This window comes from Bos javanicus, chromosome 19, assembly GCF_032452875.1.
Source record: "Bos javanicus breed banteng chromosome 19, ARS-OSU_banteng_1.0, whole genome shotgun sequence".
NCBI lineage: Eukaryota > Metazoa > Chordata > Mammalia > Artiodactyla > Bovidae > Bos > Bos javanicus.
This window is the reverse complement of record NC_083886.1, coordinates 45166906-45181283: the sequence shown is the minus strand read 5'-3', so window position 1 is coordinate 45181283 and position 14378 is coordinate 45166906.

The window sequence follows — 14378 nt, the reverse complement described above, 5'->3', positions numbered from 1 at the left end:
AAGAGGAAACAGGGTCTAACCAGCCTCTCTGAGGCTGAGAGTGGAACCTGGGATGCAGTATGTTTTAAAGTGCCCCAAGTGATTCTAAGTGAAAGTGTTAGCTGCCCAGATGTGTCCGACTCTTTGCAACCCCATGGATTGTAGTCCATCAGGCTCCTCTCTGTCCATGGGATTTTCCAGGCAAGAATACTAGAGTGGGTTGCCATATAGTGATTCTAATGTGTAGCCAAATCTGCCAGCCACTGCCCGTCTATTTTGCCCATACCCTTCAGGTGGAGGGAATTTCCTTTTAGCTCCAAATTGGCACCTAAGTATTTTCCTAATAAAGACAGTTGAATTTCTTTCTTTCTTTTTTTTAAGTTGCTCAGTCATGTCGACTCTTTGCAACCCCATGGACTGTATAGTCCATGGAATTCTCTAGGCCAGAATACTGGAGTGGGCAGCCTTTTCCTTCTCCAGGGGAACTTCCCAACCCAGAGATCGAACCCAGGTCTCCCACACTGCAGGCGGATTCTTTACCAGCTGAACCACAAGGGAAGCCTGACAGTTGAATTTCTAAAGGGAATTCTGCTGCAGTTTTGTTTTGTTTTTTAAATCCTTTTCCCCTCTTGGCACAGTAGCCTGTGCTTTGACGGGCAGAAAGGATTCTTATCATATCGTGTGCTATGCTCAGTTGTTCAGGTGTTCAACTCTTTGCAACCCCACAGACTGTAACCTTCCAGGCTCCTCTCTCCATGGGGTTTTCCAGGCAAAGATACTGGAGTGGGTTGCCATTGCCTACTACAGGGGATCTTCCTGACCCAGGGATTGAACCGGTATCTCTTGTGTCTCCTGCATTGGCAGGTGGATTCTTTACCACCAGCACCACCTGGGAAATTCATAATCATTATAACTAGGCTCAAACACATCTTCATTAATCAAAATAGGAACCATTACATCCAACACATTTTTGCCAATGAGAAATAAGTGTATTTATTCCTGTTGCATAAAACTCCCTGCTTCAGGATTCAGTGAACTCTTGGAAAGTATTTTCTGCCTTCTGCTCGTTGTGGAAATGTTTTCCCTGCAGAAAGTTGTCAAAATGCTTGAAGAAGTGGTAGTTGGTTGGCGAGAAGTCAGGTGAGTATGGTGAATGAGACAAAACTTCGTAGCCCAGGTGGTTCAACTCTTGAAGTGTTGGTTATGCAATGTGTGGTCAGGTGGTGGTGTGGAGAATTGGGCCCATTCTGTTGACCAAGGCCAGCTGCAGGCGTTGAAGTTTTCAGTGCATCTCATTGATTTGCTGAGCATGCTTCCCAGATGTAATGGTTTCCCCGAGATTCAGAAGCTGTAGTGGATCAGATAGGCAGCAGACCACGAAACGGTGCCCATGACTTTTTTTGGTGCAAGTTTGGCTTTGGGAAGTGCTTTGGAGCTTCTTCTCAGTCCAGCCACTGAGCTGGTCGTCATTAGTTATCATATAAAATCCACTTTTCATTACACGTCACAATCCAATTGAGAAATGGTTTGTTGCAAAGAATAAGAGAAGACGACGCTTCAAAATGACCCTTTTCTTGATTTTTAGTCACCTCATGAGGCATCCACTTATGGAGCTTTTTCACCTTTTCAATTTGCTTCAAATGCCAAACGACCATAGAACAGTCAACATTGAATTCTTTGACAACTTCTCGTGTAGTTGTAAGAGGATCAGCTTCGATGATCTTCTCAATTGGTTGTTGTCAACTTCTGATGACTGGGCACTGTGATTTTCATCTTCAAGGCTCTTGTCTCCTTTGCTAAACTTCTTGAACCATCACTGCACTGTACATCCATTAGCAGTTCCTGGCTCAAGTGCTTTGTTGATGTTGCATGTTGTTTCTGAGGCTTTATGACCCAGTTTGACCTCAAATAAGAAAATTTCCTGAATTTGTTTTTTGTCTAACATCATTCCCCTAGCCTAAAACAAATGTAAAATAAATAGCAAGTAATGTCATTAGCAAAAAAAAAAAAAGACCCATAAAATGAGAAATGCACATTAAAATGATGTATAACATAACCACATTTATTCAAGAATGCATTTCAATATCAAACAGCAAAGTTCAGCAATGCAAATCCACAATTATTTTTGCACCAACCTAAAGTTGGAGAAGGCAATGGCACCCCACTCCAGTACTCTTGCCTGGAAAATCCCATAGACGGAGGAGCCTGGTGGGCTGCAGTCCATGGGGTGGCTAAGAGTCGGACACGACTGAGCAACTTCACTTTCACTTTTCACTTTCATGCATTGGAGAAGGAAGTGGCAACCCACTCCAGTGTTCTTGCCTGGAGAATCCCAGGGATGGGGGAGCCTGGTGGGCTGCCGTCTCTGGGGTCGCACAGAGTCGGACACGACTGAAGTGACTTAGCAGCAGTAGCAATAGTAAGGAACGTTTCAAGTTACTCTCTTATTTTTTTTTTCTTAGTCTTGTTTGTTTATTCTAGAAGGAGGAGCTCCAGGTTCATTTTGTCAGAGTATTCCCTCTTCCAAGTGGGATCTTAACTGGAATTGCATTAAAACAATCCACAATGACAAACCTAGATAGCGTATTAAAAAGCCAGAGATGTGACTTTACTGACAAAAGCCCGTATAGTCAAAGCTATGGTTTTTCCAATAGTCATGTACGGATGTGAGAGGTGGACCATAAAGAAGGCTGAGTGCCAAAGAATTGATGCTTTCAAATTGTGGTGCTGGAGAAGACTCTTGAGGGTCCCTTGGACAACAAGGAGATCAAACCCATCAATCCTAAAGAAATCAACTCTGAATACTCATTGGAAGGACTGGTGCTGAAGCTGAAGCTTCAATACTTTGGCCACCTGATGTGAAGAGCCGATTCATTGGAAAAGACCTTGGTGCTGGGAAAGATGGAAGGCAAAAGAAGGGGGTGGCAGAGAAAGAGATGGTTAGATAGCATCACTGACTCAATGGACATGAATTTGAGCAAACTCCAGGAGATGGTAGAGGACAGAGGGACCTGGCGTGCTGCAGCCCACAGGGTCTCAAAGAGCCAGACATAATTTAGTGACTGAGCAACAATCTAGGAGGAATTAGGGCTCTTTAGTCTTGCCATCCAGGACTGTGTTCTGCCTCTCCACATATTCAGGCCCCCCTCTAGCCCAGGGTCCCCAGCGGCCTGTCTGCTAGGCAATGCTGTTTAGATTGGCATATTTCCAGGCAGTGGCAATGTGATAAAAAGGACAACACAGTGACTTTCTCATTAAAGAAAATTCATTCCTCTCAAAGAACTGCCATTTTGGGAATTCTCTGGTTGTCCGGAGAATCTGCCTGCAGTGCAGGAGACCCAGGTTCAATCCCTGGGTTGCGAAGATCCCCTGGAGAAGGAAATGGCAACCCATCCTAGTATCTTTGCCTGGAAAATCCCATGGACAGAGGAGCCTGGTGGGCTGCAGTTCGTGGGGTCGCAAAGAGTCGAGCATGACTGAGCGAGTAACACTTCACTGGTTGTCGAGTGATTAGGACTCGGTGGTCTCACTGCCAAGGGTCTGAGCTCAACCACTGGTGGGAGAATTAAGATCCTACCAGCCTCACTGTGTGTCCAAAGAAACAACAACAACTGTCCTTTGTCCCAAGATTCTCTCTCCTTTCCCTACTCTTTGGGATTAAAATGGTCTTCCTTTTATAAAAGGGCTCTGACATTAGAATTTTTTTTTAGAAGTTCATCCACCAGGAAAGTCCCTAGAATTATTTTCTTATTTCTGAATGCTTAAGTTGAGAACGTATATTTTGGAAGTTTTGCTGATCTGTGAAATCTCAAAGTTTGGATTAGATCCCTTTCTAGGTTTAGTTATATAGGTGTCCTGCGTTTTGTTGAGTATTTTGCACTGGAGTTGCTACTGTGCAAGATTTTTCCCCCTATCATATCTTCTAATAAATTATCCATTTCCTTAAAAATTATAGCATGAACTTTAAGTCCAGTGGTCACCCATTATCTGTGGGGGATACGTTCCAAGACCCCCAGTGGATGCCTGCAACTATGATAGTATTGAACCCTATATATACTGTTTTTTCCTATATATACTTACCTATGGTAAAGTTCAAGTTATAAATTAGGCACAGTAAGAGATCAACAACAACAATAATAAAGTAAAATGATTTTAACAGTGTACTGTAATAAATGTCCATTCTGATTCTGTAGATCTTGGGTGGGACCAGAGATTTTGCATATCTAAACAGTTCCTGGTCATGCCCGTGTGCTCTTCTTCATGGAACACATGTGAATTAGCAAGTGTTCAAAGCAGAGGGCTCAAACTCAGTTGCATGTTAAAAACCACTTTGGAGGTGGTTTTAAGTACTCATCCTAATGGGCCTCCCAGTTGGCTCAGCGGTAAAGAACCTGCCTGCCAATGCCAGAGACACAGATTTGATTCCTGGTTTGGGAGGAGCCCCCAGAGAAGGAAATGGCAGCCCACTCCAGTATTCTTGCCTGGGAAATCCCATGGACAGAGGGCTATAGTCCATGGAGTTGCAAAAGAGTCGGATACAACTTAGTGACTAAACAATAACAACTGTAATAAAAGTTATGTGAATGTGATCTCTCATATACACAAATATCTTATTGTATGAATTTAATGCCTTTTCCATCTTAACTGAGCACTTATCACGCAGTGTGGCCATAACTTTTGCACTTTGAGGCGCGAGAGCAAAGCTGGAACAAATTTCTTTTTCCATCTTCACCATCTCTGGGATAGAAGGTTCATTCTTACTGTAGGTCTTAGCAACCACAGTGTTTGATTTTTTTCTTTCCTTTTAAAGTTGAGCACATTCACCTTTTCACTTAAAGGAAGTATTAATGTTTTACAGCTTCTCTGTGGCAAGCCTGAATAACCAGCATCACTTCTTGGTGTTTTGGCGTGATTTTGAGAAAAATAAACACAAGCAATGTGGTAGCAAGGCAGTCAATCTAATTTAGAAGGCTACTTAGTAACTATCAGCTAAGATACTCTGGGACAGGCATCATCACTCTTCTCAAAATGGCATGCAATTGAAAACTTGAAGATTGTTTATTTCTGGAGCTTCCCATTTAATATTTTTGGACCACGGTTAACCACAGGTGATCAAAACCATGGATAAAGTTGGGGTGGATGTACTCATTCAGCAACCATCTACTGAGCACCATTGATCAAGGCAGGGTCCCTGCATCCAGAGGCCCAGAGTCCAAGGCAATAGATAGGAAGAAGGTCCTGATTAGCACTCTGTAATGAGAAGCTGTTATGGGAGTACCCAGAAATGGCTACTCAATTAACCCATGGGGGCATCAGAAAGTATTCCCAAGAGGTGCTGATGCTGGAGTGAACTCTTAAACATATGGGGATGTTTACTAATTGAATGAATGAATGAATGCTTGTTGTATCCTGGAAAAGGATAAGTATTTTGGTATTTTTGATATTGAATTTCTTCTACTCCAGAATCCTGGCTCCGAGTGTGTATGCACATATGTGAGGGGAGGGTGGTGGTCATGGAGTTTTTGCTTAAGGCACAGGTCACTGATTCCCCTCTACCTTGCAGTCACAAATGTCCCTGTTAGGGAGTGTCCCTCCCCTCAGTTTGTCAGCCCGCCCTGGTTTGGGGCCAGACTTAAGACACCCAGACTTCCTGGATTAAGATACTGCCCCTCTTACTGCCTGTTGGGGTTCAGCTCTCTTTTCTTTTCTGCTGTACTGGCTCCTGGGCCAGTGGATCCACAGCCTCAGTTAGCTTGCGTTCTTCAGTTATACTTTAAGAGTCCCAAACCCTATCTGCAACTGCTCATGAGACATATCTCCATGTACATGAACTTCTTTTTTTTTTTGTCGGCTGTGTCGCGTGGCATGTGGGATCTTACTTCCCCGACCAGGGATTGTACTCATGCCCCCTGCATTGAGAGTGTGGAGTCTTGACCACCGGACCTCCAGGAAAGTCCCTAGAAGAACTTAAGAATTGCTAAGTCCCTTAGAAAATTTCCAAGACCCAAAGCCACAGTTTCAAGTGCCTGCGGTTCACTTTCTCTGTGACCCTCCAAGAACCCTATCAACTCCATCTGGACTCTGTGGTCATTGTTTATACGGTTCCTGGCCTCCCCATAACTAAGAGTTCCTAGAGGGCAGAGGCCAAGCTTTCTTGTCCTTTGGCACAAAGCCTTAGTATATACAATTATAATCAAGCGAAAACTACTTCTTTGAACAAATAAAAACAATCGGCTGACATCTGTAAACATTTTCTTCCCTTAAATATTCATGAGTTGGGCAATGATCTCTGTCCTTTTGAACAGGAAAGGGTTTCATAACATGCAGTGTGATGTCTCTCTTTTACAGGGAGGAAGTAGACCCGGGGTGTGTAAGTTCTGAATTCTGAAACTTCTTAGGAACAGAGGCTTCATTCTTTTTATTACCATATAACTTAATAAAACTTCAGCATAAATTCATGAAGAAGGACTTAGAAACACCTTGAAGTATGACCTTTCTGGGACAACACAAAAGGATAAAGGTAAATTTGGCCCCAATCAGGTAAACTTTAAAGGCACATAGAAACACTCCCAGCTACATCCCCACACCTGGGAGGGGTCCAGTCCACTAGACAGATGTTTCAATCTACTTGTTCATTTCAATAATGACTGTAATAGTTATGAATAACAATAGCCATTTTCAGGACTTCAGCCATGAGTAAACTAGAAAAATTATTCTAGGCTAAGGAATCAAGCAGAAAAGCTATCAGGATGTGAGCCCTGAGGGAAAGTGTATGGACAGTTGCCTAAAGATGGAGCTGATGATTAAGAGGGTTCATTGAACCCACTTAACCAAGGACATCTTTCAGTTGGCAGGAGTCCACTCGCGGGAGCAGCGGAATGTCCTCGAAAAATGCCATCCTGGAGCCTCAGTGCACTGTGGGAACCAAATATGCCAGATGTGAGGCATGAGTGTACACCTCTGACCGCCGTCCCCAACCAAGGAGTAGGCAGTGTCTGGGTGTTTATATTTGTCTCCTCTGTTATTTCATGCGTGCAAGTCTTGGCACAGTGCCTGACAATTTCACAAATAATCTGAGTGTTTCAGCCTGCTCCCACCCCTTTTTATTTTTATCAGGGCTTGGTTTCCCTTCCAGAAAGAGATCTTCCTTTCTCTCTGCTGTTTCCCATAAACCTGCCCTCATGCTGTGTAGTGTTAGTACTCAAGTGTTGGTCTGTGGACCATTTCACTGGCAGCAAGATGAGAAAATTAAGAACAAAAAGAAAGTTTATCACTAAGCTGAATATATCTACTTTTAAGGATTATCCTTTGCCAGAGTCCAGCTCCAGCAGCCAGGGATTCAACCTGAAGGGGTGAGCGGTGTTGGTGAGAAACTGAGGCAGCCTCTCAGTTTTCTTGGACTGCCTGTTTATTTCAAGCTTATGATTCTCTTTTATACTTTTACAAAAGCATTAGGGCAGAGGTTTGACATTTTTAGTTCCCATTGACCCAGATTTATTTTTCTCCAGAAATCATTGTTGCTCCTCAAAAGGAGTTCCTTCCTCAACGATTCTCTTATCTACTTTTTCTCATGTGTCCTTGTGAATACACTGTAACTCATGCTAATGTCTGGGCTGCATACCACATTCCTCAGTTTAATTCTTATCTTTCTAAGTCCTGTTTGCCCCTAGTATCCTAAGCTCACTATTTCTTAGAAAGGGCTTCTAGCTAATAATATCTCTAAAGTCCCTAATTTCTATAAACTACAGTAGAATATGCTAACATTACAGCAATCCTTAAATCTTTAGCTTCTAACTATTTTAATTATTCCTAAGCCCTAAATTCAGCAAACTCCTTTGCCATAAACACTTTTCTCACAAATGGGCTTCAGATAGCAATCCCTCCCATGGCCTCAAGCTGCAGCCTGCGTGCTCACCCTGGAACAGTCTTTTGCAAAAGTCCTTGAACAAATGTCAGTGATTAACTTTATGAATTATTCTCTGAGCACAGCTGCAGAAGGCTTTGTGCCTTCTCATGCTCCTCTCAAAAACAACAAGCACCTTAATATTCTTTTCAGTCAACTCAGCCGAGGAAAGGAAAAAATAAGTCAGAATCACAAAGCCTAACTCCTTCATTCTGGAACAAAGGGAGGGGGTTTAGGGCCGTGCCTCCATTTTGTCAGTAATGCCTAACGCGGCTCCCGACAATCCTTTGCTGTGATGTGGTGATTATGAATTTTATTTCATCACACACTGATGTTAAGAAACACCCCATTATTTTTCTAACCTGAATAAAATCTTTCCCTGAACCCCTGCTCATCAGAGTGGGAAGAAATGAGATCTCAACCCTATTTTGGCGAGTTTCTTCACTTTCCTAGAGTTGCACAAAAATTAAAGGACCTTACGTGGTGCCCAGAAAATGAGAGTCAGGGTTTTAGTTCAGGTGGAGTGAACAAGGTACCTAGGGCTTTTATTTATTTATTTAATTTTTTAAATTTTAGAATGCTCTTTATTTTGACACTTACAGGACATGGCTAAGGCATGTTCACAAGCATCTGTTAGAAGTTATGTGCAAAACGAATTCCCCTGGGACTTCCCTGGTGGTCCAGTGGTCCAGAATCCCCCCTTTTAATGCACTGGACATGGGTTCAATCCCCGGTACGGGAACTAAGAACTAAGATCCCACATGCCTAGGGGCAACTAAGCCCACATGCTACAGTGAAGACCCAGCACAGCAAACAAAAAACAACCTTCTCTCACTCTCCAGCTGCTCTTCTTTCCCTTTGTACTTGCTGCTACAGACTGGTCCCTATGTATCTTCACAGGCTTTCCCAGTGGCTCAGTGGTCAAGAACCTGCCGGCAATGCAGAAGAGGCAGGTTTGACTTCTGGGTTGGGAAGATCCCCTGGAGGAGGAAATGGCAACTCATTCCAGTATTCTTGCCTGGGAAATCCCATTGACAGAAGAGCCTGGCAGGCTACAGTCCAAGGGGTCACAAAGAGTCAGACACGACTGATCATGTACACTCATGCATGTATCTTCATATCTACAAATCCTCAGTTGTTTTGAAAATGCAGACAAGGTTTTAGGGATCTGATTCAAAATATGAATTAAGCTTCTATGCACTAAATCACTATGACATCAAAACTCAGGGGAACCTTGTGCTTTTAAACAATGAGATCCAATATGAAACAATTTTTATTGCATTGCTGGGATTTGTGGGAAGGGAAATCTCAAAGAGGCCACAAAACAACACAGTCCTCTTAGGCATGGCAAATGGACAGGAAAGGTGGAGTTGTGCTAAAGGCAAATGCCAATATTAGCATCACATTTGGTAAGTTAGATATTAACCCAGGGTCAAGGTAAGGCAACCTAAGATTCTGGTATATTAGGGACCTGGTCCCAAGTTGCTATCCTATTCTGGACCCCTCTGGACAGAAGCAAATGCAAATTGTTTCTGGAAGAAAGTATCCTCAATTTCAGCCTCCAGATTTTCCATAGATTCATCCAAACACAAGCTCACAACGTGAGATCACAAAACACAGAGAAACAGACCACCACGAGCAACAGTCAACATAAACAATATATTTATAGGTCCAAGGACTTCTGATATTAGCCACAAAATGTAAACTAACCACATGTGTGTAAATGTTTAAGGAAATAAAAAATGGCATTATAAAAATTAACAAGCAACAAGACCCTAGAATGGTCAGTTTTGAAGGAGAACCATCCAGAACTTATAGAAATAAAAGAAAATACAATGATTAAAACAAAAGCTAGTTGGAGGGAGCTAACAGCAAATCAAACACAACTGAAAAGAGATGAATGAGTAAAAAAGCTGCTCCCTTAAGTATGGTCCTTGGATTAGCAGCAGCATCACCCTGGGAACTTGTTAGAAATGCAGACTCTCAGGCCCTATCCAAAACTACCGAATCAAATTCGAATTTTAGGGACTTCCCAAGTGGTCCAGTAGCTAAGACTCCACACTCTCAATGCAGGGGTCCTGGATTCGATCCCTGGTCAGGGAACCAGATTCTACGTGCCACAGGTAAGAGTTCACATGCTGCAACTTAAAATTCTGTGTGCCCCAGTGAAGGTCGAAGGTCCTGAGTGCTGCAGCTGAGACCCGGTGTAGCCAAACAAATATATATTTTTTAAGGATTTTGTAGTTTAACAAGATTCCTTGGTAATTAATAGGCATTTTCAAGTTTAAGAAGTACTAAACTAGAAGATAGAGCTGAAAAAATAAGACAGAATGAATAACAGAGAGGTAAGAAGGGAAATATGAGAAGGTAAAAGCAGGTATAAAGGTAAGGTCTAAAAATTTTTTATCCTGATCAATGGAGACATTTTTAAAAAGAATGAAGTACAAAAAAATTTGAAGATAAATATTTTTCCAGAACAGATGAAATATATGAACCCACAGATATAAGGATTTGTACCAAACAAGAAAAATTTGGGGACTTCCCTGGAGGTCCCTGGCTAAGGCTCTGAGCTCCCAATGCAGGGGGCCTGGGTTCAATCCCTGGTCAGGGAACTAGATCCCACATGCCACAACTAAAAAGATCCCGCATACCACAAGAAAGATCCCAGGTGCTGCAACTAAGACCCGGCTCAGCCAAATAAATACGTAAATATACATATTTTTAAAATTTGAAGTTTGCGGCCAGGAGTAAAACATCAGGACACCAAAAGAAATAGAAAAGCAATCTGAGAAAAAAAAACATCACATTACTCAGTCTGACACCAGCAACACTTAACAGCTAGAAAACAGAACAATAGTATTTCCAGAATGCCGAGAGAAAATGGCTGTAAACCTAGGATTGTACACCCAACAAAATCCTTCCAAGAATTTTGATAGAGTTTTTCAGATAAAAACTGACAGACTTTACCATTTACATGATGTTTTAAAAAGAAAAGCTAATATGTAAGAATCCAAGTTAATGTTGTCTATGTAAAATAGCAATGAGCAGTAATGTCTAGTTTGTACCTTCCCACAAAGAAAATTCTAGGCCCAGATGTCTTCACTGATGATTTCTACCAAACATATAAAACATTTACCAATTATTCATAAACTCTTCCAGAAAATTGAAGATGAGGGACCACTTCTCAGCATCAGTTCAGTTCAGTCACTCAGTCACGTCTGACTCTGCGACCCCATGAACCACACCATGCCAGGCCTCCCTGTCCATCACCAACTCAAACCCATGGCCACCCAAACCCATGTCCATCGAGTCAGTGATGCCATCCAACCATCTCATCCTCTGTCTGTCCCCTTCTCCTCCTGCCCTCAATCTTTCCCAGCATCAGGGTCTTTTCAAATGAGTCAGCTCTTCGCATCAGGTAGCCAAAGTACTGGGGTTTCAGCTTCAACATCAGCCCTACCAATGAACATCCAGGACTGATTTCCTTTAGGATGGACTGGTTGGATCTCCTTGCAGTCCAAGGGACTCTCAAGAGTCTTCTCCAACAACACAGTTCAAAAGCATCAATTCTTTGGCGCTCAGCTTTCTTTATAGTCTGACTCTCACATCCATACATGACCACTGGAAAAACCATAGCCTTGACTAGACAGACCTTTGTTGGCAAAGTAATGTCTCTGCTTTTGAATACGCTATCTAGGTTGGTGATAACTTTCCTTCCAAAGAGTAAGCGTCTTTTAATTTCATGGCTGCAGTCACCATCTGCAGTGATTTTGGAGCCCAGAAAAATCAAGTCAGCCACTGTTTCCACTGTTTCCCCATCTATTTGCCATGAAGTGATGGGACTGGATGCCATGATCTTAGTTTTCTGAATATTGAGCTTTAAGCCAACTTTTTTACTCTCCTCTTTCACTTTCATCAAGAGGCTCTTTAGTTCTTCTTCACTTTCTGCCATAAGGGTGGTGTCATCTGTATATCTGAGGTTATTGATATTTCTCCCGGCAATCTTGATTCCAGCTTGTGCTTCTTCCAGCCCAGCGTTTCTCATGATGTACTCTGCATATAAGTTAAATAAGCAGGGTGACAATATACAGCCTTGACGTAGTCCTTTTCCTATTTGGAACCAGTCTGTTGCTCCATGTCCAGTTCTAACTGTTGCTTCCTGACCTGCATACAGGTTTCTCAAGAGGCAGGTCAGGTGGTCTGGTATTCCCATCTCTTTCAGAATTTTCCACAGTTTATTGTGATCCACACAGTCAAAGGCTTTGGCATAGTCAATAAAGCAGAAATAGATGTTTTTCTGGAACTCTCTTGCTTTTTCGATGACCCAGAGGATATTGGCAATTTGATCTCTGGTTCCTCTGCCTTTTCTAAAACCAGCTTGAACATCTGGAAGTTCACGGTTCACGTATTGCTGAAGCCTGGCTTGGAGAATTTTAAGCATTACTTTACTAGTGTGTGAGATGAGTGCAATTCTGCGGTAGTTTGAGCATTCTTTGGCATTGCCTTTCTTTGGGATTGGAATGAAAACTGACCTTTTCCAGTCCTGTGGCCACTGCTGAGTTTTCCAAATTTGCTGGCATATTGAGTGCAGCACTTTCACAGCATCATCTTTCAGGATTTGAAATAGCTCAACTGGAATTCTATCACCTCCACTAGCTTTGTTCATAGTGAAGCTTTCTAAGGCCCACTTGACTTCACATGCCAGGATGTTTGGCTCTAGGCGAGTGATCACACCATCGTGATTATGTTGGTCTTGAAGATCTTTTTTGTACAGTTCTTCTGTGTATTCTTGCCACCTCTTCTTAATATCTTGTTTCTGTTAGGTCCATACCATTTCTGTCCTTTATCGAGCCCATCTTTGCATGAAATGTTCCCTTGGTATCTCTAATTTTCTTGAAGAGATCTCTAGTCTTTCCCATTCTGTTGTTTTCCTCTATTTCTTTGCATTGATTGCTGAGGAAGGCTTTATCTCTTCTTGCTGTTCTTTGGAACTCTGCATTCAAATGGGTATATCTTTCCTTTTCTCCTTTGCTTTTCACGTCTCTTCTTTTCACAGCTATTTGTAAGGCCTCCCCAGACAGCCATTTTGCTTTTTTGCATTTGATTTTTTTGGGGATGGTCTTGATTCCTGTCTCCTGTACAATGTCATGAACCTCCAATCATAATTCATCAGGCACTCTGTCTACCAGATCTAGTCCCTTAAATCTATTTCTCACTTCCACTGTGTAGTCATAAGGGATTTGATTTAGGTCATACCTGAATGGTCTAGTGGTTTTCTCCACTTTCTTCAGTCTGGATTTGGCAATAAGGAGGTCATGATCCAAGCCACAGTCAGCTCCTGGCCTTGTTTTTGCTGACTGTATTAAAGAATATAATCAATCTGATTTCAGTGTCAACCATCTGGTGATGTCTGTGTGTAGAGTCTTCTCTTGTGTTGTTGGAAGAAAGTGTTTGGATTTCCTGCATAACATCAATTTCTGATTAAAAAAAAAACACCTCAGTAAGCTAGGGCTAGAAGGGAATTTTCTCAATCCAATAAAGGGCCTCTATGAAAAGCATATATATTATATGTGTTCTTTTCAGATTCTTTTCCATTCTAGATTATTACAAGATATTGAACGCTGCATAGTTCCCTGTTATCTCTTTTCTATATAGTAGTGTGTATCTGTTAATCCCAAATTCCTAATTTATTTCTCCTCACCCTTCCCCTTTTGTAACAGAAAGATTATAGAAAATCTCTTCAGTAGGCTTCAGTGGATTAGGATCACAGCATCTAAATCTTTGTAGAGGGTAGTTTAGGGAAGGACCTAAATCTTAAATCATTTATTTTCACCATCAATACTCTTTTTGGTGTTAAAATATTTCTCTGAAAGAATCAAATGAGATGATAAAGGATAGTTTATTATTATAGTTAATGTCCCGATTTGACAAAACAGAACATGAGCCATGTTGATGTTCCCCTAATTTTTACCTCTCAGCAGGTTCCCAGGCTGGAAACTCTTCCTCTCAGGATGGGTGAACAGTGGCTGGTTGCAATTCTTTTGTTCAAGGGCCTCTTGTAGCTCACAGAGCTGAAGATTTGGGTGTACAAATATAAAACCAAGGTATATCAAGATGAGGGACTGCAGAGTGACAGCTGGTGAGGAGCTGGACTTCCTCCCCTGCCCAGGCTGGCTCTGTGACAGTGCTGGGAGCTAGGTCAGTGGGGCAGGGTCTGTGAAGGATGCTCAAGTTTCTAATAAATCCATAGAAACTTGGCATCTTGAGGATGTCAATCCTAGGCTACCTTGGAGAGAGTTTTACCTCTGAAAGACATAAACTCTGGGACTTCCCTGGCAGTCCAGTGGCTAAGACTCTGAGCTCCCAATGCAGGAAGCCCAGGTTTGATTCTTGGTCGGGGAACTAGATCCCACATGCCTCAACTGAGAGTTTGCTGCCACAACTAAAACCCAGTGCAGCCAAATAAATAAATAAATATATTTTTTAAAAGACATAA